Raw genomic sequence first — 26,382 nt, 5'->3', positions numbered from 1 at the left:
ACCTCAGCTTCAGCTGCCACTCAGTAGAACACTCGTCCAGGCTCACGATCTCACATTCCTGCACACCTCAGCTTCAGCTGCCACTCAGTAGAACACTCGCCCCGGCTCACGATCTCACATTCCTGCACACCTCAGCTTCAGCTGCCACTCAGTAGAACACTCGCCCCGGCTCATGATCTCACATTCCTGCACACCTCAGCTTCAGCTGCCACTCAGTAGAACACCCGCCCAGGCTCACGAGCTCACATTTGTGCACACCTCAGCTTCAGCTGCCACTCAGTAGAACACCCGCCCAGGCTCACGATCTCACATTCCTGCACACCTCAGCTTCAGCTGCCACTCAGTAGAACACTCGCCCATGCTCACGATCTCACATTCCTGCACACCTCAGCTTCAGCTGCACTCAGTAGAACACTCGCCCTGGCTCACGACCTCACATTCCTGCACACCTCAGCTTCAGCTGCCATTCAGTAGAACACTCGCCCCGGCTCACGATCTCACATTCCTGCACACCTCAGCTTCAGCTGCCACTCAGTAGAACACGCGCCCCGGCTCACGATCTCACGATTTCACATTCCTGCACACCTCAGCTTCAGCTGCCACTCAGTAGAACACTCGCCCATGCTCACGATCTCACATTCCTGCACACCTCAGCTTCAGCTGCCACTCAGTAGAACACTCGCCCATGCTCACGATCTCACATTCCTGCACACCTCAGCTTCAGCTGCCACTCAGTAGAACACTCGCCCAGGCTAACGATTGCACATTCCTGCACACCTCAGATTCTGCTGCACTCAGTAGAACACTCGCCCATGCTCACGATCTCACATTCCTGCACACCTCAACTTCAGCTGCCACTCAGTAGAACACTCGCCCATGCTCACGATCTCACATTCCTGCACACCTCAACTTCAGCTGCCACTCAGTAGAACACTCCCCCAGGCTCACGATCTCACATTCCTGCACACCTCAGCTTCAGCTGCCACTCAGTAGAACACTCGCCCAGGCTCAAGATCTTACATTCCTGCACACCTCAGCTTCAGTTGCCAGTCAGTAGAACACTCGCCCCGGCTCACGATCTCACATTCCTGCACACCTCAGCTTCAGCTGCCACTCAGTAGAACACGCGCCCCGGCTCACGATCGCACATTCCTGCACAACTCAGCTTCAGCTGCCACTCAGTAGAACACTCGCCCCGGCTCACGATCTCACATTCCTGCACACCTCAGCTTCAGCTGCCACTCAGTAGAACACTCGCCCCGGCTCACGATCTCACATTTCTGCACACCTCAGCTTCAGCTGCCACTCAGTAGAACACTCGCCCATGCTCACGATCTCACATTCCTGCACAACTCAGCTTCAGCTGCCACTCAGTAGTACACTTGCCCCGGCTCACGATCTCACATTTCTGCACACCTCAGCTTCAGCTGCCACTCAGTAGAACACTCGCCCATGCTCACGATCTCACATTCCTGCACACCTCAGCTTCAGCTGCCACTCAGTAGAACACTCGCCCCGGCTCACGATCTCACATTCCTGCACACCTGAGTTCAGCTGCCACTGAGTAGAACACTAGCCCCGGCTCACGATCTCACATTCCTGCACACCTCAGCTTCAGCTGCCTCTCAGTAGAACACTCACCCATGCTCACGATCTCACATTCCTGCACACCTCAGCTTCAGCTGCCACACAGTAGAACACTCCCCCTGGCTCACGATCTCACATTCCTGCACACCTCAGCTTCAGCTGCCACTCAGTAGAACACTCGCCCCGGCTCACGATCTCACATTCCTGCACACCTCAGCTTCAGCTGCCATTCAGTAGAACACGCGCCCCGGCTCACGATCTCACATTCCTGCACAACTCAGCTTCAGCTGCCACTCAGTAGAACACTCGCCCCGGCTCACAATCTCACATTCCTGCACACCTCAGCTTCAGCTGCCACTCAGTAGAACACTCGCCCCGGCTCACGATCTCACATTTCTGCACACCTCAGCTTCAGCTGCCACTCAGTAGAACACTCGCCCATGCTCACGATCTCACATTCCTGCACATCTCAGCTTCAGTTGCCACTCAGTAGTACACTCGCCCCGGCTCACGATCTCACATTTCTGCACACCTCAGCTTCAGCTGCCACTCAGTAGAACACTCGCCCATGCTCACGATCTCACATTCCTGCACACCTCAGCTTCAGCTGCCACTCAGTAGAACACTCGCCCCGGCTCACGATCTCACATTCCTGCACACCTGAGCTTCAGCTGCCACTGAGTAGAACACTAGCCCCGGCTCACGATCTCACATTCCTGCACACCTCAGCTTCAGCTGCCTCTCAGTAGAACACTCACCCATGCTCACGATCTCACATTCCTGCACACCTCAGCTTCAGCTGCCACACAGTAGAACACTCCCCCTGGCTCACGATCTCACATTCCTGCACACCTCAGCTTCAGCTGCCACTCAGTAGAACACTCGCCCAGGCTCCCGATCTCACATTCCTGCACACCTCAGCTTCAGCTGCCACTCAGTAGAACACTCGCCCAGGCTCATGATCTCACATTCCTGCACACCTCAGCTTCAGCTGCCACTCAGTAGAACAATCGCCCAGGCTCACGATCTCACCTTCCTGTACACCTCAGCTTCAGCTGCCACTCAGTAGAACAATCGCCCAGGCTCACGATCTCACCTTCCTGTACACCTCAGCTTCAGCTGCCACTCAATAAAACACTCGCCAAGGCTCACGATCTCACATTCCTCCACACCTCAGCTTCAGCTGCCACTCAGTAGAACACACGCCAGGCTCACGATCTCACATTCCTGTAGAACTTAGCTTCAGCTGCCACTCAGTAGAACACTCGCCCAGGCTCACGATCTCACATTCCTGCACACCTCACCTTCAGCTGCCACTCAGTAGAACACTCCCCCAGGCTCACGATCTCACACTCCTGCACACCTCTGCTTCAGCTGCCACTCAGTAGAACACTCGCCCAGGCTCACGATCTCACATTCCTGCACACCTCAGCTTCAGCTGCCACTCAGTAGAACACTCGACCCGGCTCACGATCTCACATTCCTGCACACCTCAGCTTCAGCTGCCACTCAGTAGAACACTCTCCCCGGCTCACGATCTCACATTCCTGCACACCTCAGCTTCAGCTGCCACTCAGTAGAAAACCCGCCCAGGCTCACAAGCTCACATTCCTGCACACCTCAGCTTCAGCTGCCACTCAGTAGAACACCCGTCCAGGCTCACGATCTCACATTCCTGCACACCTCAGCTTCAGCTGCCACTCAGTAGAACACTCGCCCAGGCTCACAAGCGCACATTCCTGCAAACCTCAGCTTCAGCTGCCGCTCAATAGAGCACTCGCCCAGGCTCACAATCTCATATTCCTGCACACCTCAGCTTCAGCTGCCACTCAGTAGAACACTCGCCCAGGCTCACGATCTCACATTCCTGCACACCTCAGCTTCAGCTGCCACTTAGTAGAACACTCGCCCGGATCACGATCTCATATTCCTGCACACCTCACCTTCAGCTGCTACTCAATAGAACACTCCCCCAGGCTCACGATCTCACATTCCTACACACCTCAGCTTCAGCTGCCACTCAGTAGAAAACTCGCCCAGGCTTACGATCTCACATTCCTGCACACCTCAGCTTCAGCTGCCACTCAATAGAACACTCGCCAAGGCTCACGATCGCACATTCCTCCACACCTCAGCTTCAGCTGCCACTCAGTAGAACACTCGCCAGGCTCACGATCTCACATTCCTGTAGACCTTAGCTTCAGCTGCCACTCAGTAGAACACTCGCCCAGGCTCACGATCTCACATTCCTGCACACCTCACCTTCAGCTGCCACTCAGTAGAACACTCCCCCAGGCTCACGATCTCACACTCCTGCACACCTCTGCTTCAACTGCCACTCAGTAGAACACTCGCCCAGGCTCACGATCTCACATTCCTGCACACCTCAGCTTCAGCTGCCACTCAGTAGAACACTCGCCCCGGCTCACGATCTCACATTCCTGCACACCTCAGCTTCAGCTGCCACTCAGTAGAACACTCGCCCCGGCTCACGATCTCACATTCCTGCACACCTCAGCTTCAGCTGCCACTCAGTAGAACACCCGCCCAGGCTCACAAGCTCACATTCCTGCACACCTCAGCTTCAGCTGCCACTCAGTATAACACCCGCCCAGGCTCACGATCTCACATTCCTGCACACCTGAGCTTCAGCTGCCACTGAGTAGAACACTAGCCCCGGCTCACGATCTCACATTCCTGCACACCTCAGCTTCAGCTGCCTCTCAGTAGAACACTCACCCATGCTCACGATCTCACATTCCTGCACACCTCAGCTTCAGCTGCCACACAGTAGAACACTCCCCCTGGCTCACGATCTCACATTCCTGCACACCTCAGCTTCAGCTGCCACTCAGTAGAACACTCGCCCAGGCTCCCGATTTCACATTCCTGCACACCTCAGCTTCAGCTGCCACTCAGTAGAACACTCGCCCAGGCTCATGATCTCACATTCCTGCACACCTCAGCTTCAGCTGCCACTCAGTAGAACAATCGCCCAGGCTCACGATCTCACCTTCCTGTACACCTCAGCTTCAGCTGCCACTCAGTAGAACAATCGCCCAGGCTCACGATCTCACCTTCCTGTACACCTCAGCTTCAGCTGCCACTCAATAGAACACTCGCCAAGGCTCACGATCTCACATTCCTCCACACCTCAGCTTCAGCTGCCACTCAGTAGAACACACGCCAGGCTCACGATCTCACATTCCTGTAGACCTTAGCTTCAGCTGCCACTCAGTAGAACACTCGCCCAGGCTCACGATCTCACATTCCTGCACACCTCACCTTCAGCTGCCACTCAGTAGAACACTCCCCCAGGCTCACGATCTCACACTCCTGCACACCTCTGCTTCAGCTGCCACTCAGTAGAACACTCGCCCAGGCTCACGATCTCACATTCCTGCACACCTCAGCTTCAGCTGCCACTCAGTAGAACACTCGCCCCGGCTCACGATCTCACATTCCTGCACACCTCAGCTTCAGCTGCCACTCAGTAGAACACTCTCCCCGGCTCACGATCTCACATTCCTGCACACCTCAGCTTCAGCTGCCACTCAGTAGAAAACCCGCCCAGGCTTACAAGCTCACATTCCTGCACACCTCAGCTTCAGCTGCCACTCAGTAGAACACCCGTCCAGGCTCACGATCTCACATTCCTGCACACCTCAGCTTCAGCTGCCACTCAGTAGAACACTCGCCCAGGCTCACGAGCGCACATTCCTGCAAACCTCAGCTTCAGCTGCCGCTCAATAGAGCACTCGCCCAGGCTCACAATCTCACATTCCTGCACACCTCAGCTTCAGCTGCCACTCAGTAGAACACTCGCCCAGGCTCACGATCTCACATTCCTGCACACCTTAGCTTCAGCTGCCACTCAGTAGAACACTCGCCCATGCTCACGATCTCATATTCCTGCACACCTCACCTTCAGCTGCTAATCAATAGAACACTCCCCCAGGCTCACGATCTCACATTCCTACACACCTCAGCTTCAGCTGCCACTCAGTAGAAAACTCGCCCAGGCTTACGATCTCACATTCCTGCACACCTCAGCTTCAGCTGCCACTCAATAGAACACTCGCCAAGGCTCACGATCGCACATTCCTCCACACCTCAGCTTCAGCTGCCACTCAGTAGAACACTCGCCAGGCTCACGATCTCACATTCCTGTAGACCTTAGCTTCAGCTGCCACTCAGTAGAACACTCGCCCAGGCTCACGATCTCACATTCCTGCACACCTCACCTTCAGCTGCCACTCAGTAGAACACTCCCCCAGGCTCACGATCTCACACTCCTGCACACCTCTGCTTCAGCTGCCACTCAGTAGAACACTCGCCCAGGCTCACGATCTCACATTCCTGCACACCTCAGCTTCAGCTGCCACTCAGTAGAACACTCGCCCCGGCTCACGATCTCACATTCCTGCACACCTCAGCTTCAGCTGCCACTCAGTAGAACACTCGCCCCGGCTCACGATCTCACATTCCTGCACACCTCAGCTTCAGCTGCCACTCAGTAGAACACCCGCCCAGGCTCACAAGCTCACATTCCTGCACACCTCAGCTTCAGCTGCCACTCAGTAGAACACCCGCCCAGGCTCACGATCTCACATTCCTGCACACCTCAGCTTCAGCTGCCACTCAGTAGAACACTCGCCCAGGCTCACGAGCGCACATTCCTGCAAACCTCAGCTTCAGCTGCCACTCAATAGAGCACTCGCCCAGGCTCACGATCTCACATTCCTGCACACCTCAGCTTCAGCTGCCACTCAGTAGAACACTCGCCCAGGCTCACGATCTCACATTCCTGCACACCTTTGCTTCAGCTGCCACTCAGTAGAACACTCGCCCATGCTCACGATCTCATATTCCTGCACACCTCACCTTCAGCTGCCACTCAATAGAACACTCCCCCAGGCTCACGATCTCACATTCCTACACACCTCAGCTTCAGCTGCCACTCAGTTGAAAACTCGCCCAGGCTTACGATCTCACATTCCTGCACACCTCAGCTTCAGCTGCCACTCAGTAGAACACTCGCCCAGGCTAACGATCGCACATTCCTGCACACCTCAGCTTCAGCTGCACTCAGTAGAACACACGCCCTGGCTCACGATCTCACATTCCTGCACACCTCAGCTTCAGCTGCCATTCAGTAGAACACTCGCCCCTGCTAACGATCTCACATTCCTGCACACCTCAGCTTCAGCTGCCACTCAGGAGAACACTCGCCCCAGCTGCCACTCAGTAGGACACTCGCCCATGCTCACGATCTCACATTCCTGCACACCTCAACTTCAGCTGCCACTCAGTAGAACACTCCCCCAGGCTCACGATCTCACATTCCTACACACCTCAGCTTCAGCTGCCACTCAGTAGAACACTCGCCCAGGCTCACAATCTCACATTCCTGCACACCTCAGCTTCAGCTGCCAGTCAGTAGAACACTCGCCCCGGCTCACGATCTCACATTCCTGCACACCTCAGCTTCAGCTGCCACTCAGTAGAACACTCGCCCCGGCTCACGATCTCACATTCCTGCACACCTCAGCTTCAGCTGCCACTCAGTAGTACACTCGCCCCGGCTCACGATCTCACATTCCTGCACACCTCAGCTTCAGCTGCCACTCAGTAGAACACTCGCCCCGGCTCACGATCTCACATTTCTGCACACCTCAGCTTCAGCTGCCACTCAGTAGAACACTCGTCCAGGCTCACGATCTCACATTCCTGCACACCTCAGCTTCAGCTGCCACTCAGTAGAACACTCGCCCCGGCTCACGATCTCACATTCCTGCACACCTCAGCTTCAGCTGCCACTCAGTAGAACACTCGCCCCGGCTCACGATCTCACATTCCTGCACACCTCAGCTTCAGCTGCCACTCAGTAGAACACTCGCCCCGGCTCACGATCTCACATTCCTGCACAACTCAGCTTCAGCTGCCACTCAGTAGAACACTCGCCCAGGCTCACGTTCTCACATTCCTGCACACCTCAGCTTCAGCTGCCACTCATGCCACTCAGTAGAACACTCGTCCAGGCTCACGATCTCACATTCCTGCACACCTCAGCTTCGGCTGCCACTCAGTAGAACACTCGCCCCGGCTAACGATCTCACATTCCTGCACACCTCAGCTTCAGCAGCCACTCAGTAGAACACTCGCCCAGGCTCACGATCTCACATTCCTGTAGACCTTAGCTTCAGCTGCCACTCAGTAGAACACTCGCCCAGGCTCACGATCTCACATTCCTGCACACCTCACCTTCAGCTGCCACTCAGTAGAACACTCCCCCAGGCTCACGATCTCACACTCCTGCACACCTCTGCTTCAGCTGCCACTCAGTAGAACATTCGCCCAGGCTCACGATCTCACATTCCTGCACACCTCAGCTTCAGCTGCCACTCAGTCGAACACTCGCCCCGGCTCACGATCTCACATTCCTGCACACCTCAGCTTCAGCTGCCACTCAGTAGAACACTCTCCCCGGCTCACGATCTCACATTCCTGCACACCTCAGCTTCAGCTGCCACTCAGTAGAAAACCCGTCCAGGCTTACAAGCTCACATTCCTGCACACCTCAGCTTCAGCTGCCACTCAGTAGAACACCCGTCCAGGCTCACGATCTCACATTCCTGCACACCTCAGCTTCAGCTGCCACTCAGTAGAACACTCGCCCAGGCTCACGAGCGCACATTCCTACAAACCTCAGCTTCAGCTGCCGCTCAATAGAGCACTCGCCCAGGCTCACAATCTCACATTCCTGCACACCTCAGCTTCAGCTGCCACTCAGTAGAACACTCGCCCAGGCTCACGATCTCACATTCCTGCACACCTTAGCTTCAGCTGCCACTCAGTAGAACACTCGCCCATGCTCACGATCTCATATTCCTGCACACCTCACCTTCAGCTGCTAATCAATAGAACACTCCCCCAGGCTCACGATCTCACATTCCTACACACCTCAGCTTCAGCTGCCACTCAGTAGAAAACTCGCCCAGGCTTACGATCTCACATTCCTGCACACCTCAGCTTCAGCTGCCACTCAATAGAACACTCGCCAAGGCTCACTATCGCACATTCCTCCACACCTCAGCTTCAGCTGCCACTCAGTAGAACACTCGCCAGGCTCACGATCTCACATTCCTGTAGACCTTAGCTTCAGCTGCCACTCAGTAGAACACTCGCCCAGGCTCACGATCTCACATTCCTGCACACCTCACCTTCAGCTGCCACTCAGTAGAACACTCCCCCAGGCTCACGATCTCACACTCCTGCACACCTCTGCTTCAGCTGCCACTCAGTAGAACACTCGCCCAGGCTCACGATCTCACATTCCTGCACACCTCAGCTTCAGCTGCCACTCAGTAGAACACTCGCCCCGGCTCACGATCTCACATTCCTGCACACCTCAGCTTCAGCTGCCACTCAGTAGAACACTCGCCCCGGCTCACGATCTCACATTCCTGCACACCTCAGCTTCAGCTGCCACTCAGTAGAACACCCGCCCAGGCTCACAAGCTCACATTCCTGCACACCTCAGCTTCAGCTGCCACTCAGTAGAACACCCGCCCAGGCTCACGATCTCACATTCCTGCACACCTCAGCTTCAGCTGCCACTCAGTAGAACACTCGCCCAGGCTCACGAGCGCACATTCCTGCAAACCTCAGCTTCAGCTGCCACTCAATAGAGCACTCGCCCAGGCTCACGATCTCACATTCCTGCACACCTCAGCTTCAGCTGCCACTCAGTAGAACACTCGCCCAGGCTCACGATCTCACATTCCTGCACACCTTTGCTTCAGCTGCCACTCAGTAGAACACTCGCCCATGCTCACAATCTCATATTCCTGCACACCTCACCTTCAGCTGCCACTCAATAGAACACTCCCCCAGGCTCACGATCTCACATTCCTACACACCTCAGCTTCAGCTGCCACTCAGTAGAAAACTCGCCCAGGCTTACGATCTCACATTCCTGCACACCTCAGCTTCAGCTGCCACTCAGTAGAACACTCGCCCAGGCTAACGATCGCACATTCCTGCACACCTCAGCTTCAGCTGCACTCAGTAGAACACACGCCCTGGCTCACGATCTCACATTCCTGCACACCTCAGCTTCAGCTGCCATTCAGTAGAACACTCGCCCCTGCTAACGATCTCACATTCCTGCACACCTCAGCTTCAGCTGCCACTCAGTAGAACACTCGCCCCAGCTGCCACTCAGTAGGACACTCGCCCATGCTCACGATCTCACATTCCTGCACACCTCAACTTCAGCTGCCACTCAGTAGAACACTCCCCCAGGCTCACGATCTCACATTCCTACACACCTCAGCTTCAGCTGCCACTCAGTAGAACACTCGCCCAGGCTCACAATCTCACATTCCTGCACACCTCAGCTTCAGCTGCCAGTCAGTAGAACACTCGCCCCGGCTCACGATCTCACATTCCTGCACACCTCAGCTTCAGCTGCCACTCAGTAGAACACTCGCCCCGGCTCACGATCTCACATTCCTGCACACCTCAGCTTCAGCTGCCACTCAGTAGTACACTCGCCCCGGCTCACGATCTCACATTCCTGCACACCTCAGCTTCAGCTGCCACTCAGTAGAACACTCGCCCCGGCTCACGATCTCACATTTCTGCACACCTCAGCTTCAGCTGCCACTCAGTAGAACACTCGTCCAGGCTCACGATCTCACATTCCTGCGCTCCTCAGCTTCAGCTGCCACTCAGTAGAACACTCGCCCCGGCTCACGATCTCACATTCCTGCACACCTCAGCTTCAGCTGCCACTCAGTAGAACACTCGCCCCGGCTCACGATCTCACATTCCTGCACACCTCAGCTTCAGCTGCCACTCAGTAGAACACTCGCCCCGGCTCACGATCTCACATTCCTGCACAACTCAGCTTCAGCTGCCACTCAGTAGAACACTCGCCCAGGCTCACGATCTCACATTCCTGCACACCTCAGCTTCAGCTGCCACTCATGCCACTCAGTAGAACACTCGTCCAGGCTCACGATCTCACATTCCTGCACACCTCAGCTTCGGCTGCCACTCAGTAGAACACTCGCCCCGGCTAACGATCTCACATTCCTGCACCCCTCAGCTTCAGCAGCCAATCAGTAGAACACTCGCCCCGGCTCACGATCTCACATTCCTGCACACCTCAGCTTCAGCTGCCACTCAGTAGAACACCCGCCCAGGCTCACGAGCTCACATTTGTGCACACCTCAGCTTCAGCTGCCACTCAGTAGAACACCCGCCCAGGCTCACGATCTCACATTCCTGCACACCTCAGCTTCAGCTGCCACTCAGTAGAACACTCGCCCCGGCTCTCGAGCGCACATTCCTGAAACCTCAGCTTCAGCTGCCACTCAATAGAGCACTCGCCCAGGTTCACGATCTCACATTCCTGCACACCTCAGCTTCAGCTGCCACTCAGTAGAACACTCGCCCAGACTCACGATCTCACATTCCTGCACACCTTAGTTTCAGCTGCCACTCAGTAGAACACTCGCCCATGCTCACGATCTCATATTCCTGCACACCTCACCTTCAGCTGCTACTCAGTAGAACACTCCCCCAGGCTCACGATCTCACATTCCTACACACCTCAGCTTCAGCTGCCACTCAGTAGAAAACTCGCCCAGGCTCACGATCTCACATTCCTGCACACCTCAGCTTCAGCTGCCACTCAGTAGAACACTCGCCCAGGCTAACGATCGCACATTCCTGCACACCTCAGCTTCAGCTGCACTCAGTAGAACACTCGCCCTGGCTCGCGATCTCACATTCCTGCACACCTCAGCTTCAGCTGCCATTCAGAAGAACACTATCCCCGGCTAACGATCTCACATTCCTGCACACCTCAGCTTCAGCTGCCACTCAGTAGAACACTCGCCCCAGCTGCCACTCAGTAGAACACTCGCTCATGCTCACGATCTCACATTCCTGCACACCTCAACTTCAGCTGCCACTCAGTAGAACACTCCCCCAGGCTCACGATCTCACATTCCTACACACCTCAGCTTCAGCTGCCACTCAGTAGAACACTCGCCCAGGCTCACGATCTCACATTCCTGCACACCTCAGCTTCAGCTGCCAGTCAGTAGAACACTCGCCCAGGCTCACGATCTCACATTCCTGCACACCTCAGCTTCAGCTGCCAGTCAGTAGAACACTCGCCCCGGCTCACGATCTCACATTCCTGCACACCTCAGCTTCAGCTGCCACTCAGTAGAACACTCGCCCATGCTCACGATCTCACATTCCTGCTCACCTCAGCTTCAGCTGCCATTCAGTAGAACACTCGCCCCGGCTCACGATCTCACATTCCTGCACACCTCAGCTTCAGCTGCCACTCAGTAGAACACTCGCCCAGGCTCACGATCTCACATTCCTGCACACCTCAGCTTCAGCTGCCACTCAGAAGAACACTAGCGCCGGCTCACGATCTCACATTCCTGCACACCTCAGCTTCATCTGCCACTAAGTAGAACACTAGCCCCGGCTCACAATCTCACATTCCTGCACACCTCAGCTTCAGCTGCCACTCAGTAGAACACTCACCCATGCTCACGATCTCACATTCCTGCACAGCTCAGCTTCAGCTGCCACTCAGTAGAACACTCGCCCCGGCTCAAGATCTCACATTCCTGCACACTTCAGCTTCAGCTGCCACTCAGTAGAACACTCGCCCGGCTCACGATCTCACATTCCTGCACACCTCAGCTTCAGCTGCCACTCAGTAGAACACTAGCCCCGGTTCATGATCTCACATTCCTGCACACCTCAGCTTCAGCTGCCACTCAGTAGAACACTAGCCCCGACTCACGATCTCACATTCCTGCAGACCTCAGCTTCAGCTGCCACTCAGTAGAACACTCGCCCCGGCTCACGATCTCACATTCCTGAACACCTCAGCTTCAGCTGCCACTCAGTAGAACACTCGCCAGGCTCACGATCTCACATTGTTGCACACCTCAGCTTCAGCTGCCACTCAGTAGAACACTCGCCCCGGCTCACGATCTCACATTCCTGCAGACCTCAGCATCAGCTGCCACTCAGAAGAACACTCGCCCGGCTCACGATCTCACATTCCTGCACACCTCAGCTTCAGCTGCCACTCAGTAGTACACTAGCCCCGGCTCATGATCTGACATTCCTGCACACCTCAGCTACAGCTGCCACTCAGTAGAAGACTCACACAGGCTCACGATCTCACATTCCTGCACACCTCAGCTTCAGAATCCACTCAGTAGAACACTAGCCCTGGCTCACGATCTCACTTTTCTTAACACCTCAGCTTCTGCTGCCACTGAGTAGAACACTAGCCCCGGCTCAAGATCTCATATTCCTGCACACCTTAGCTTCAGCTGCCACTCAGTAGAAGACTCGCCCAGGCTCACGATCTCACATTCCTGCACACCTCAGCTTCAGCTGCCACTCAGTAGAACACTAGCCCCGGCTCATGATCTGACATTCCTGCACACCTCAGCTTCAGCTGCCACTCAGTAGAACACTCGCCCAGGCTCACGATCTCACCTTCCTGCACACCTCAGCTTCAGCTGCCACTCAGTAGAACACTCGCCCATGCTCACGATCTCACATTCCTGCACACCTCAGCTTCAGCTGCCACTCAGTAGAACATTCGCCCAGGCTCACGATCTCACATTCCTGCACACCTCAGCTTCAGCTGCCACTCAGTAGAACACTAGCCCATGCTCACGATCTCACATTCCTGCAGACCTCAGCTTCAGCTGCCACTCAGTAGAACACCCGCCCAGGCTCACGAGCTCACATTCCTGCACACCTCAGCTTCAGCTGCCACTCAGTAGAACACTCCCCCAGGCTCACGATCTCACATTCCTGCACACTTCAGCTTCAGTTGCCACTCAGTATGTGGAAATCGATATAATATTGTGACCCCAATCGCATTGTTTGAATGTATGTTGGCCTACACCAAGTTGTCTAAAGAATACCATGTACATAGGTTCCGCGGCAAGGTCTTGACCTTATTGTATTGTGTAAGCCGCCATCTTGGATCTAGCCGCCATTTTAGGTACTCTTGCAGTGTGGAAGTCACCCTGAATCACAAAATGGAGGCCGAATGACATTTTGAGTAAGACTCCGGCCATGGTGACCTCCGCACACGTGAATAAGTAATATGTCCGCAGGCCACTTGTTAGGGTCACGAACTAAGACCTTGTCCTCTCTTTAACCTATTTGTAAATATGTAACTGTATCAGCGGAACTGATCAAATTATGTAAATTGTGTGTTCGACCTGGCTACGAACCCTAGCCACAGTTCAAAGAATGGTTAAATTGCGAGAGGGCTGGCCAATGCAGGACAAAACGTATAAAAACCCAAGCATCCCGATGATCGGTCTCTCCCACTTTCAGTGCGAACCTAACGTTGAAGGTTCTTGTGTTAGTCAGAGGGCCGAATAGCTATTCGTATGTCAATTGACTTTGGTAACTTTGTAACTTTGAAATAAAGCGCTTTGTATGTCCTTTGTAACCTGTGTTGGTGTGTTTCCTCTTGGGCTTCCCGGCCTCATATCAATTTCTCTGTTTCCACAGTTGGCGCCCGAATAGGGACCCTCAAGATTGATGCCGGATCATTGAAGGTTGACGCAGACTATCGAATCGGGATCGGACGGTGTGATTCCGCGGGCCCGACCGATCGAGACGCGATACCTCGGCAGCGCTGCACGATCCGATCCTTGGGCGATAGTCGTGCGGTCTGACACGGCATCTTGACGAGGGTCCAAATCCGAGGCGGGCAGATTTGCCGAAATCACCGAACGCAGGTAAAATTTGTTAGTTGAAGTCCTTTGTAAACCGTACGGTCCTCCTTAGGTTTGGTCAGGTGCAGTCGTGACCCGGCTCTTAATTTAACCCTGACAATTTGAATTTGGCGTATTGTATCTGCAGACACAATTATTGGACCAGGTAGCACCAATTCTTTGAGAAATGCCTGGGAAATTGTCTAGCTGCTTTAGGGCTCTGTTCCGCAGCGATCGACAATCTTTGGAATTTAGCCGTCCGGCACCACAGGAGGGGTCGCCGGCGTGTACTATGTACTGTAAGTATGGCATTGGTAGTATTGTATTTAATGACATTTGGCACAGACAGACCAGAAATGCCTCCGAATTTCAGTGGCCAATCAATGGTAGTTTTGAGATCCCCCGTATTGAATACTTAGAATCGATCTTGCTTAAGAAAAAGGCTAGGCCAGCAGCCTTTGATGTATTACAAAATTGGAAAAAGGAAGCATTGCAGCAGCTTAAAAGTAGTGATAAACATGCACGTCATCATAAAACAAATGCCGAAAAAGCATTGTTGTATGACAAGGAAAAACGATTAGAAGAAGCCCAGAAAAAGGATAGCGCTTTCTCGCTCGAGGTCCAGAAAATGTACCCCTCTAAAGATTTCCATGTTTCCGAGGAGTTTATTGAGAAAATATTGAACGAACGGAGGCCTGATTCTTCAGCGCCACCTCCGTATGCTCCTGTTGTGGGCACCTTGCCCGTTCCTGCTATTGTTCCCGTTGCTATTCCTACTCCCCCTGCACAGCCTACTGCTCCTAGTTCTTTGGTTGTTGCTCCTTTGTCTATTACTCTGCCTCGCTCCCCTGCACCCTTGTTAAGTCCACCTACACTTTCGATTCCGGGGAGCCCTGTGTTCGTTAAAACAGATCCCGGTGCAGGGTCAACAATTGTGACTCGTAGTACTGTTCCTGCGGGAAGGAAACAGGAACTATTTGCTTGGGCTAAGCATTGCATGGAAAAGGTGATCAAACTGATGCATTTTCAACATTATCTAATTTGCTCGATTTTCCCGAGAAAAATGTTTTTATTGAAGGACTGGGGATTCACTTAGGGGTAATGTGGGGTAGATTGCAGACTTCGGATCTCCCACAAGGGGTGAGAGATCTGAATGCTTTGGCACTTTCGAGGGACACAGAGCAGAAAGTATATGGACATGTTGATAGGTTGTTTGAGTTTAGGAGGGATTTTGAAAGATTACAAAACGAGGATGATGAGGACGATAGGATATATGTACAGAAACGGTTCCTTTCGTGCCGGAGATCAGCACCTGTGGAAGTAAGAATTTGTACCAAAGACGCGATTCGATGGATCTCGGATTCATCGATACCGCCAGATGAGGTGTATGACACATACAGTCAATACACGGTAGAGATGCAAAGAAAGGTAATCCAAGTGATGGTACAACACTTACAGGAGGAATGTATAAGGAAGAAGGTTGGTTGCCCCATAGAGTTATTAGATATTTGTAAAAGAGCTTTTTCACCCGACACTTCTACAGCTGCTTTAGCACTCGATTTGGCCCTATTGCTCAGTAAGCGGTCGGAGGTCCCTATATCTCAGTTGCCTATGAGAGAGGTCCCTCCAACCCTTGTCCCAAAAGCAGAAATCCCCGCCGACGCGGCGGCTGGTACTCCCGCGGTGGATATCCCTGCACATTACGTATCGCAGTTTGTTCACGTCCCGTTCTCTCGACAGGAAGTGAACACGATTAGACAATCAGTCCCTGATATTAGGAAAAACCCGACAGGGTTTTATAAAGAGATAGAATCCGTCCTACAGTCTTCTGTGTTCACCTTAAGTGACATGGACTTATTGTTTCCAGTGCTTTTACCAGTTGATATATGGAAACAGATGCGGACAGTAGATGATGTGTCGGGGCTAGGGAATACATGGGTAAATCTGATTAGAATAGATGGGGAACGGCCAGCTGGTGAGAAACCACCCCAAGTAATACTTACCTTACCCGATAGAATAGTTGCTAAACTAAAAACTATAATCCCAGAAAAAAGGATTATTTGGGACAAGCTTACGGCCTGCGTCCAAGGGAAAACTGAAGGTACTTCTGAATTCTTTAATAGATTTGAACAGGTGTTCTCTGACTTCAGTGGACAGGATTTAGGCACAGAGTCGGGGAAGAGGTTGTTTGTGGACAAATTTGTACGTGGATTGTTGCCCGACATCCAGTCACAAATTATGTCCTGAGAGAGAGCTTGGCAGGCAAAATCTCAGTCAGAAGTTTTGCATATGGCTTAGTATTATGAGAATCGGGTTAATAATGAAAAAGAGAAAATCGAAAAAAGAAGGGGCGACTTAAAGACTAAGGTATTGTTGCAGCAAATTGTCAGAAACCCCAGAGGAGGTACGTCACAGACTAGAGGTCAGTACATTCCAAGAGGAAATACTCCTCTGAATTCTATAAATATTAATCAGTGTGCTTATTGCCGCCAGGAAGGTCACTGGCGAGCACAGTGCCCTGCCCTTCGTCAGAGGTCAGGAGGCACATTTGGAGGTATGGGTAGGCGACCAAGGGGCCGCCCCGGAGCAGGGGGCCCTGATAGGGGTCAGCTTCTACAAGATCCACAGCAACCTTTTTCACGGGAAAATCAGACTCCGAGTATGGACTCGAGAAATATATTTGATCACCCTTCTGCTGCCTATCTTTCTGAAGAACTTCCCTTTGACGAAGTTCTGCCTTACTAGGATTGCCCGAAGCAGCGTTTGGAACCTTTACCTATTCCCGTTATTCAGAAGGGCCCCTACATTGAATTATTGGTAGGGAATAGGAAACACCAGTTCTTGATTGACACTGGAGCACAAAAGTGCTCCATTGACCATTCTAGGGTTCCAAACATCCCACTGTCAGGGCAAACAAACGTTTCTATAGGGTTCTCTGGTATACCAACTGTTTGTCCGGTTTCTGCGCCGGTATCTGTTTCTTTGGGTCCTTTCACAGACCAGTGCCCTTTTCTTCTTACTTCAAACTGCGGAGAAAATTTGCTAGGGTTGAATTTGTTAAAGAAACTAAATGCAGTGATTCATTGTTCCCCTGACGGAATAAGATTAACAGTTTCACCACAGCAACCCTTTAACTCCCAGTACTTGACCCGACCTCTACCTCCCGAGTTTGACATTGTCCCGGAATGTTTGTGGGCAATAGACGACAATGATGTCCGGATATTACACATCGAGCCTGTTAAGATAGTCTTGAAACATGGGGTTAAGCTACCGCGCATTCCGCAATATAAAATTTCAATTGAAGGTGAGCGTGCTCTGAAATGCATTGTCTCCGATTTTGTACATCGTGGAGTGATCGAAGAGATAACAGGTAGCTTATGTAATAGTCCGATCTTGCCAGTATATAAGAAAGGCGACAATGCAATTCCGTACCGGTTTATAATAGATCTTCGTGCTATTAACCGGGTGGTAGCCCCACAATTTCCAATCGTGCCTGATGTAACAATGATCTTAACAATGATCCCTGCTACGGCTACACACTTTAGTGTAGTAGATTTGAAAAACGCCTTCTTTAGTATTCCGATACATGAGGAGAGCAGGTATTTGTTCGCGTTCACCTTGGGGGGACGCTCGTTTACATTCACAAGAGCACCTCAAGGGTATACTGAAAGTCCTAGTATCTATAGTAGAGCCTTAAAGGAGCAGCTCGACACCCTTGAATTGCCACCTACTTGCACGCTGCTTCAATATGTAGACGATTTGCTCTTGGCTGCAGACTCTGAGAAAGCTTGTAAGGAAGGCACTATATTGTTGCTTGTTCATTTAGCTGAAAATGGTCACAAAGCTTCACTTAAAAAATGTCAATATTGTTGCCAGGAGGTTGCCTATTTAGTCTACCTCCTGTCAAAGGAGGGGAGAAGATTGACACCTGAACGAATAAAACACATTTCTGGCATGTCTGTCCCAAAAACACAGAAGGAAGTCAGAGCCATGATAGGGATGGCATCCTACTGTAGACTGTGGATCCCGAATTTTGCCCTAGTGGTAAAACCGATGTTGGCTTTGACGAAGAAGGGCATTTCTCTGCCACTGCCATGGGAATCGGAACATCAACGATCATTTGAGCTTCTCAAAACCGCGCTGTGTTCAGCACCGGTTCTGGGTACACCAAATTACGATAAGGCCTTTGTGTTGTTTGTGCATGAATGTGATGGATGTGCTTTGTCTGTGTTAACACAGGAACATGGAGGGAAGAATAGGCCGTGCAGCTATTATTCCTCCGCCCTCGATCCTGTTGCATGCGCTTTGCCGCGATGTCTGCGCGCTGTTGCTGCTGCCGCTGCGTCTGTAAAAAAGAGTGAGGGGATGGTCTTAGGCCACGATTTAATTTTGATGGTACCTCACTCTGTTGATATTCTATTGAATAAAACTCAAACGCAACACCTTACCTCTGCCCGGTTGACAAGGTACGAATTAGTCCTATTTGCTCCTCATATCCAAATTAAAAGGTGTTGTGTTCTCAATCCGGCTGAACTCTTACCTCTCCCGCAAAATATTGTTTGCGGTGATGAAGGATCACATGACTGCCTGTATGCCACCGAACAAGAAACGAAGGACAGGATAGACCTCTCAGATACTCCTTTAGAGAATGCGGAAGGGGAGCTGTTTTGCGATGGCTCCTGCTTCAAACTTCCGAATGGCACATCTACAGCTGCTTATGCAGTTACTACTTTGAACAAGATTGTTGAAACTAAAAGGATTCCGCATAACTCCGCGCAGGCCGCGGAGATTATAGCGTTGACCCGCGCTTGTGAGCTCTCCCAAGGGCATAGAGTCAATATTTATACGGATAGCCAGTACGCCTTTGGGGTGGCTCACAACTTCGGAAAACTGTGGTCGGAAAGAGGGTTTCTGACCTCACATGGGACCAAGATTCAGCATGGTCCCTTAATAGTACAACTACTTTCAGCGCTCTCGCTCCCTGAACAATTAGCGATCATGAAATGTGCAGCACATCGCAAGGTCATAGACAATGTGGGCAGAGGAAATGCTTTTGCAGATTTGATAGCTAGACAAACAGCCACAGACCTTAGCACAGACATGTACACCTCGAGGTAAGTGAGAGATGTTTGTATAATAGATGAAGGCATTGGGTCTGTGCGAGACATGCAGACTGATGCCTCAGTTGAAGAGTCTAGGAAATGGGCTGAAGGCATGGGAAAATTGGATGACGAAGGGTGTTGGGTGGACGCATCCAACGGGAAATGGTTGCTTCCTGATTCTTATGTGTAAGCAATGGTTACAACGGCACACGGTCCAACGCATGTGTGTGCCCAGCAAATTACGAAGATATTACAGCAGGTTTGGGTGAATAATAAAATTTTGGAAACTGCAAAAAGACATGTTCAGAATTGCATGATTTGCCTGCAGCACAATGTGGGTAAAGGGACAGTGACTCCAAGGGGAAGTTTCGGGCCCCCCTCTGTCCCCTTTGAAACCATTCACCTTGATTTTATTGAAATGGAGCGATGTAATAACTTGAAATATGTTCTTGTCATCATTTGTGCTTTTAGCAAATGGGTCGAGGCCTTCCCTGTCAAAGATGCTACCGCTATGACCACCGCAAAGATCCTGGTGAAAGAGTACTTCCCTCGATTTGGGCTCCCGAGGATAATTTGGTCGGACAACGGCCCCCATTTCATCGCAGCCGTAATGTTGCAAATATGTATTGCCCTAGGGATTGAGAAACGTTTTCATTCAGCTAGGCACCCTCAAAGTGCGGGGTTGGTAGAGAGACACAACTGTATTTTGAAAAACAAACTTGCAAAAACATGTGCCGACACTAAGCTAAAATGGCCCGACGCTTTACCTATTGTGTTGTTAGCTATGCGCACCACACCCCAGACTAGAACTGGGCTCTCTCCGTTCGAGGTGGTAATGGGAAGGCCTGCTAATATTTGGGGTCTCCCTAAACCTAAAGCCCTGAGGGATGTGGATAATGTATTGCTCATAGATTACTGTAATCAATTGACTAAAAATCTGTATTTCATTTACCACCAGGTGAATGCCGCCTTACCTGTACGGTTTACGGGCCCAGGACACGATATATTACCCGGTAGCTCGATCCTGGTGAAGGCCTACGAAAGGTCTTCCTGTCTTGCGCCTCGCTGGCGCGGACCCTACCAGGTATTATTGGTCACCAGGACGGCAGTGCGGGTGGCAGGAAAGAAGAACTGGATACATGCAACACACGTTAAGAAGATCCCTCACCCGACGCCACACGCTACAGAAGAAACAGAACCCCTCGCTGGTGCTACAATCTCTGATCTCAGAGTAGCAGACAGCATTGTGAGTGCGTCGGAGAAATTCTCTGAGCCTGAGGAGCTCGGGGAGCCGTCCATTTTGTCTCCGTACTCTCTTGATCAATCACTTCCGGAAAATCTTGTTTCGAGCTCTGCGACTTCCGTCGCCACCGACACGACGCTCCCCTCAGGGAGCGACGATACTTTGCTTTTGGATTCAACAAACTTGGGTACCATCAGGAACAACCTTCGACCACGGAAATAGGACTACGGCACGAGTGTCGTGCATCTGGAAGGAAAAGAGTGATTGAAGTACTGTTGTCTTTCCTTTTTTCGAACGAAGGAAAGGAGAGTTCTGTTGGCTAGGGTTGGGAAGGACTAAGAAATCGCGTGGCCGAAGTGCCGCCAGCAACGAACATTGGGGCCGTCGATCGGGATGACCATGATGCCTGCCGCCTTCACCGCTGCACCCCGTATTGGACTATTAGATAAGGAGGTGACCAAATCGAACATTGAACAATGTGCCTGGGCCCCGAAAACGTACTATTGTGTTCTCGTTCTGATTATTGTTACTTTTGCAACTGCTGCCGTGGGGCTTTGGTATTTTGAAGAAATTTATCCTTTGAAGCCTCTGTTACCAACCAAAATCGTACCAACTGTTTTGACTCCCTCTGTACACCTTCACACTCTGTCCCCTAGAGACTCTAGGCATGGACAGAAATATCATAATAACACTTTGATGATAGTGATGAATGCTACGCATGCTATTTTGAATAAGAGTAATTGTTGGATCTGCACCCACTTACCACAACATGGGAACAAGGGACTGGGATGGTATATACATCCCTTACCTTTAACAACTTCTTGCTAGGCCTCTCTTAGAGCACTCTTCTTTGGCCGATGGAATGATAGCATCTCAGGGAATTTCGATGGGACTAATTTGAATGAATTTGAAAAACGTGAATTGACTCCCCTGGGATACTCGCGTTTCGCAAATAGAAGTAAACCTAACGTCGCTTCTATTAGGCCGTCTGATAAACTATCTTTTCCTTTCCAGAATCTAGTTTCTTTTAAGATGGCTCCGATAGGCAATAAGGATGCCATGCCTCCTTCTTATTCTGTGAATCATAGTCCTGATTCAGTTCCCTTCTGTGTACAAAGAAATGGCACTAGGCCAATGGGAGACTTCGAGCCTTGTGTAAATACTGTAAACTTGACTGGGGAAAATAGGCCTTTGTATGTAGGGGGACCCGTTTATTTTGTTTGTGGTAGTTTAGCTTTTCCCTGGTTGCCCAAGGATTGGCAGCAGGGGACTTGTTATTTAGGGATATTGTTACCAGGTGTATTTATAGTCAGTACCTTAGAGGTATCTAAGGCTCGCCCACGACGGGATAGTAATGGAGATACCCCCGGACAAGTGTTCGGGGATATAGCCAAATCAGTAGTGCCCTTTTGGGGACAAATAGCAAATTCAGAAAACATTAGGGGATTAGCGAGGGTGTTGGAGAAAACGATCAACCGGACCACGGACATACTTTACAATATGACCTTAGAGCAAAAAGCGATAAGATTGGTAGCACTTCAAAATCGAATGGCATTAGATGTCATTTTAGCTGAACGAGGTGGAGTATGTAAATTAGTGGGGTCCGCTTGTTGTGTTTTCGTACCAGATTCTTCGCCAACAATTTTTAAAGCAATTCAGAATTTACACACTCTCAGTTCTGAAGTCCATATCCCTGTAGGAAACTGGAACCTTAGTACTTGGTTTTGGGATTCCTTACGATCTTGGGGGTGGAAGGTGCTTTCTGTCATTTTAGGTATTTTAGGGATTCTGTTAGTTCTTTGTTGTTGTTTTCAATGCCTCCCGAGTATATGTGGAATGATGGGGGGATGTTGTGCTCAGGTGATGAGCGCAATAGGGCATAAGATATACACCCCGAAGACAGCATCTAAAGAGTTCATGTTGCAAGAAGTTCTTATGAACAACTTTATGGCTATTGACATTTCGGACAATGACGCGGAACCTATGGATGATGATGCCTTCAGTTATTTTCGAAAGCATTAGGAAATGATGTATTAGCACTTGGCATAGGCCAAAAAGGAGGGTCTGTGGAAATCGATATAATATTGTGACCCCAATCGCATTGTTTGAATGTATGTTGGCCTACGCCAAGTTGTCTAAAGAATACCATGTACATAGGTTCCGCGGCAAGGTCTTGACCTTATTGTATTGTGTAAGCCGCCATCTTGGATCTAGCCGCCATTTTAGGTACTCTTGCAGTGTGGAAGTCACCCTGAATCACAAAATGGAGGCCGAATGACATTTTGAGTAAGACTCCGGCCATGGTGACCTCCGCACACGTGAATAAGTAATATGTCCGCAGGCCACTTGTTAGGGTCACAAACTAAGACCTTGTCCTCTCTTTAACCTATGTGTAAATATGTAACTGTATCAGCGGAATGATCAAATTATGTAAATTGTGTGTTCGACCTGGCTACGAACCCTAGCCACAGTTCAAAGAATGGTTAACTTGCGAGAGGGCTGGCCAATGCAGGACAAAACGTATAAAAACCCAAGCATCCCGATGATTGGTCTCTCCCACTTTCAGTGCGAACCTAACGTTGAAGGTTCGTGTGTTAGTCAGAGGGCCGAATAGCTATTCGTATGTCAATTGACTTTGGTAACTTTGTAACTTTGAAATAAAGCGCTTTGTATGTCCTTTGTAACCTGTGTTGGTGTGTTTCCTCTTGGGCTTCCCGGCCTCATATCAATTTCTCTGTTTCCACAAGTAGAACACTCGCCCAGGCTCACAATCTCACATTCCTGCCTACCGCAGCTTCAGCTGCCACTCAGTAGAACACTCGCCCTGACTCACGATCTCACATTCCTGCACACCTCAGCTTCAGCTGCCACTAAGTAGAACACTCACCCCGTCTCACAATCTCACATTCCTGCACACCTCAGCTTCAGCTGCCACTCAGTAGAACACTCGCCCCGGCTCACGATCTCACATTCCTGCACACCTCAGCTTCAGAATCCACTCAGTAGAACACTAGCCCCGGCTCACGATCTCACATTCCTTAACACCTCAGCTTCTGCTGCAACTGAGTAGAACACTAGCCCCGGCTCAAGTTCTCACATTCCTGCACACCTCAGCTTCAGCTGCCACTCAGTAGAACACTCGCCCAGGCTCACGATCTCACATTCCTGCACACCTCAGCCTCAGCTGCCACTCAGTAGAACACTCGCCCATGCTCACGATCTCACATTCCTGCACACCTCAGCTTCAGCTGCCACTCAGTAGAACACTCGCCCCGGCTCACGATCTCACATTCCTGCACACCTCAGCTTCAGCTGCCACTCAGTAGAACACTCCCCCTGGCTCACGATCTCACATTCCTGCACACCTCAGCTTCTGCTGCCATTCAGTAGAACACTCGCCCCGGCTCACGATCTCACATTCCTGCACACCTCAGCTTCAGCTGCCACTCAGTAGAACACGCGCCCCGGTTCACGATCTCACATTCCTGCACAACTCAGCTTCAGCTGCCACTCAGTAGAACACTCACCCAGGCTCACGATCTCACATTCCTGCACACCTCAGCTTCAGCTGCCACTCAGTAGAACACTCGCCCAGGCTCACGATCTCACATTCCTGCACAACTCAGCTTCAGCTGCCACTCAGTAGAACACTCGCCCATGCTCACGATCTCACATTCCTGCACACCTCAGCTTCAGCTGCCACTCAGTAGAACACTCGCCCAGGCTCACGATCTCACATTCCTGCACACCTCAGCTTCAGCTGCCACTCAGTAGAACCCTCGCCCAGGCTCACGATCTCACATCCCTGCACACCTCAGCTTCAGCTGCCACTCAGTAGAACACTAGCCGCGGCTCACGATCTCACATTCCTGCACAGCTCAGCTTCAGCTGCCATTCAGTAGAACACTCGCCCCGGCTCACGATCTCACATTCCTGCACAACTGAGCTTCAGCTGCCACTCAGTAGAACACGTGCCCCGGCTCACGATCTCACATTCCTGCACAACTCAGCTTCAGCTGCCACTCAGTAGAACACTCGCCCCGGCTCACGATCTCACATTCCTGCACACCTCAGATTCAGCTGCCACTCAGTAGAACACTCGCCCAGGCTCACGATCTCACATTCCTGCACACCTCAGCTTCAGCTGCCACTCAGTAGAACACTCGCCCAGGCTCCCGATCTCACATTCCAAACACCTCAGCTTCTGCTGCCACTGAGTAGAACACTAGCCCCGGCTCAAGATCTCACATTCCTGCACACCTCAGCTTCAGCTGCCACTCAGTAGAACACTCGCCCAGGCTCACGATCTCACATTCCTGCACACCTCAGCTTCAGCTGCCACTCAGTAGAACACTAGCCCCGGCTCACGATCTCACATTCCTGCACACCTCAGCTTCAGCTGCCACTCAGTAGAACACTCCCCCTGGCTCACGATCTCACATTCCTGCACACCTCAGCTTCAGCTGCCACTCAGTAGAACACTCGCCCAGGCTCCCGATCTCACATTCCTGCACACCTCAGCTTCAGCTGCCACTCAGTAGAACACTCACCCAGGCTCATGATCTCACATTCCTGCACACCTCAGCTTCAGCTGCCACTCAGTAGAACAATCGCCAAGGCTCACGATCTCACCTTCCTGCACACCTCAGCTTCAGCTGCCACTCAGTAGAACACCCGCCCAGGCTCACAATCTCACCTTCCTGCACACCTCAGCTTCAGCTGCCACTCAGTAGAACACTCCCCCAGGCTCATGATCTCACATTCCTAAAACCTCAGATTCAGTTGGCACTCAGTAGAACACTCGCCCTGGCTCACGATCGCACATTCCTGTACACCTCAGCTTCAGCTGCACTCAGTAGAACACTCGCCCTGGCTCACGATCTCACATTCCACACACCTCAGCTTCGGCTGCCATTCAGTAGAACACTCGCCCCGGCTCACGATCTCACATTCCTGCACACCTCAGCTTCAGCTGCCACTCAGTAGCACACGCGTCCCGGCTCACGATCTCACATTCCTGCACAACTCAGCTTCAGCTGCCACTCAGTAGAACACTCGCCCCGGCTCACGATCTCACATTCCTGCACACCTCATCTTCAGCTGCCACTCAGTAGAACACTCACCCCGGCTCACGATCTCACATTTCTGCACACCTCAGCTTCAGCTGCCACTCAGTAGAACACTCGTCCAGGCTCACAATCTCACATTCCTGCACACCTCAGCTTCAGCTGCCACTCAGTAGAACACTCGCCCGGATCACGATCTCACATTCCTGCACACCTCAGCTTCAGCTGCCACTCAGTAGAACACTCGCCCAGGCTCACGATCTCACATTCCTGCACACCTCAGCTTCAGCTGCCACTCAGTAGAACACTCGCTCAGGCTCACGATCTCACATTCCTGCACACTTCAGCTTCAGCTGCCACTCAGTAGAACACTCGCCCATGCTCACGATCTCACATTCCTGCACACCTCAGCTTCAGCTGCACTCAGTAGAACACTTGGCCTGGTTCACGATCTCACATTCCTGCACACCTCAGCTTCAGCTGCCATTCAGTAGAACACTCGCCCCGGCTCACGATCTCACATTCCTGCACACCTCAGCCTCAGCTGCCACTCAGTAGAACACTCACCCATGCTCACGATCTCACAT

This window comes from Ambystoma mexicanum, chromosome 1q, assembly GCF_040938575.1.
Source record: "Ambystoma mexicanum isolate Mex_15411 chromosome 1q, UKY_AmexF1_1, whole genome shotgun sequence".
In the NCBI taxonomy this organism is placed as follows: domain Eukaryota; kingdom Metazoa; phylum Chordata; class Amphibia; order Caudata; family Ambystomatidae; genus Ambystoma; species Ambystoma mexicanum.
Note: the sequence above shows the minus strand (reverse complement) of the source record.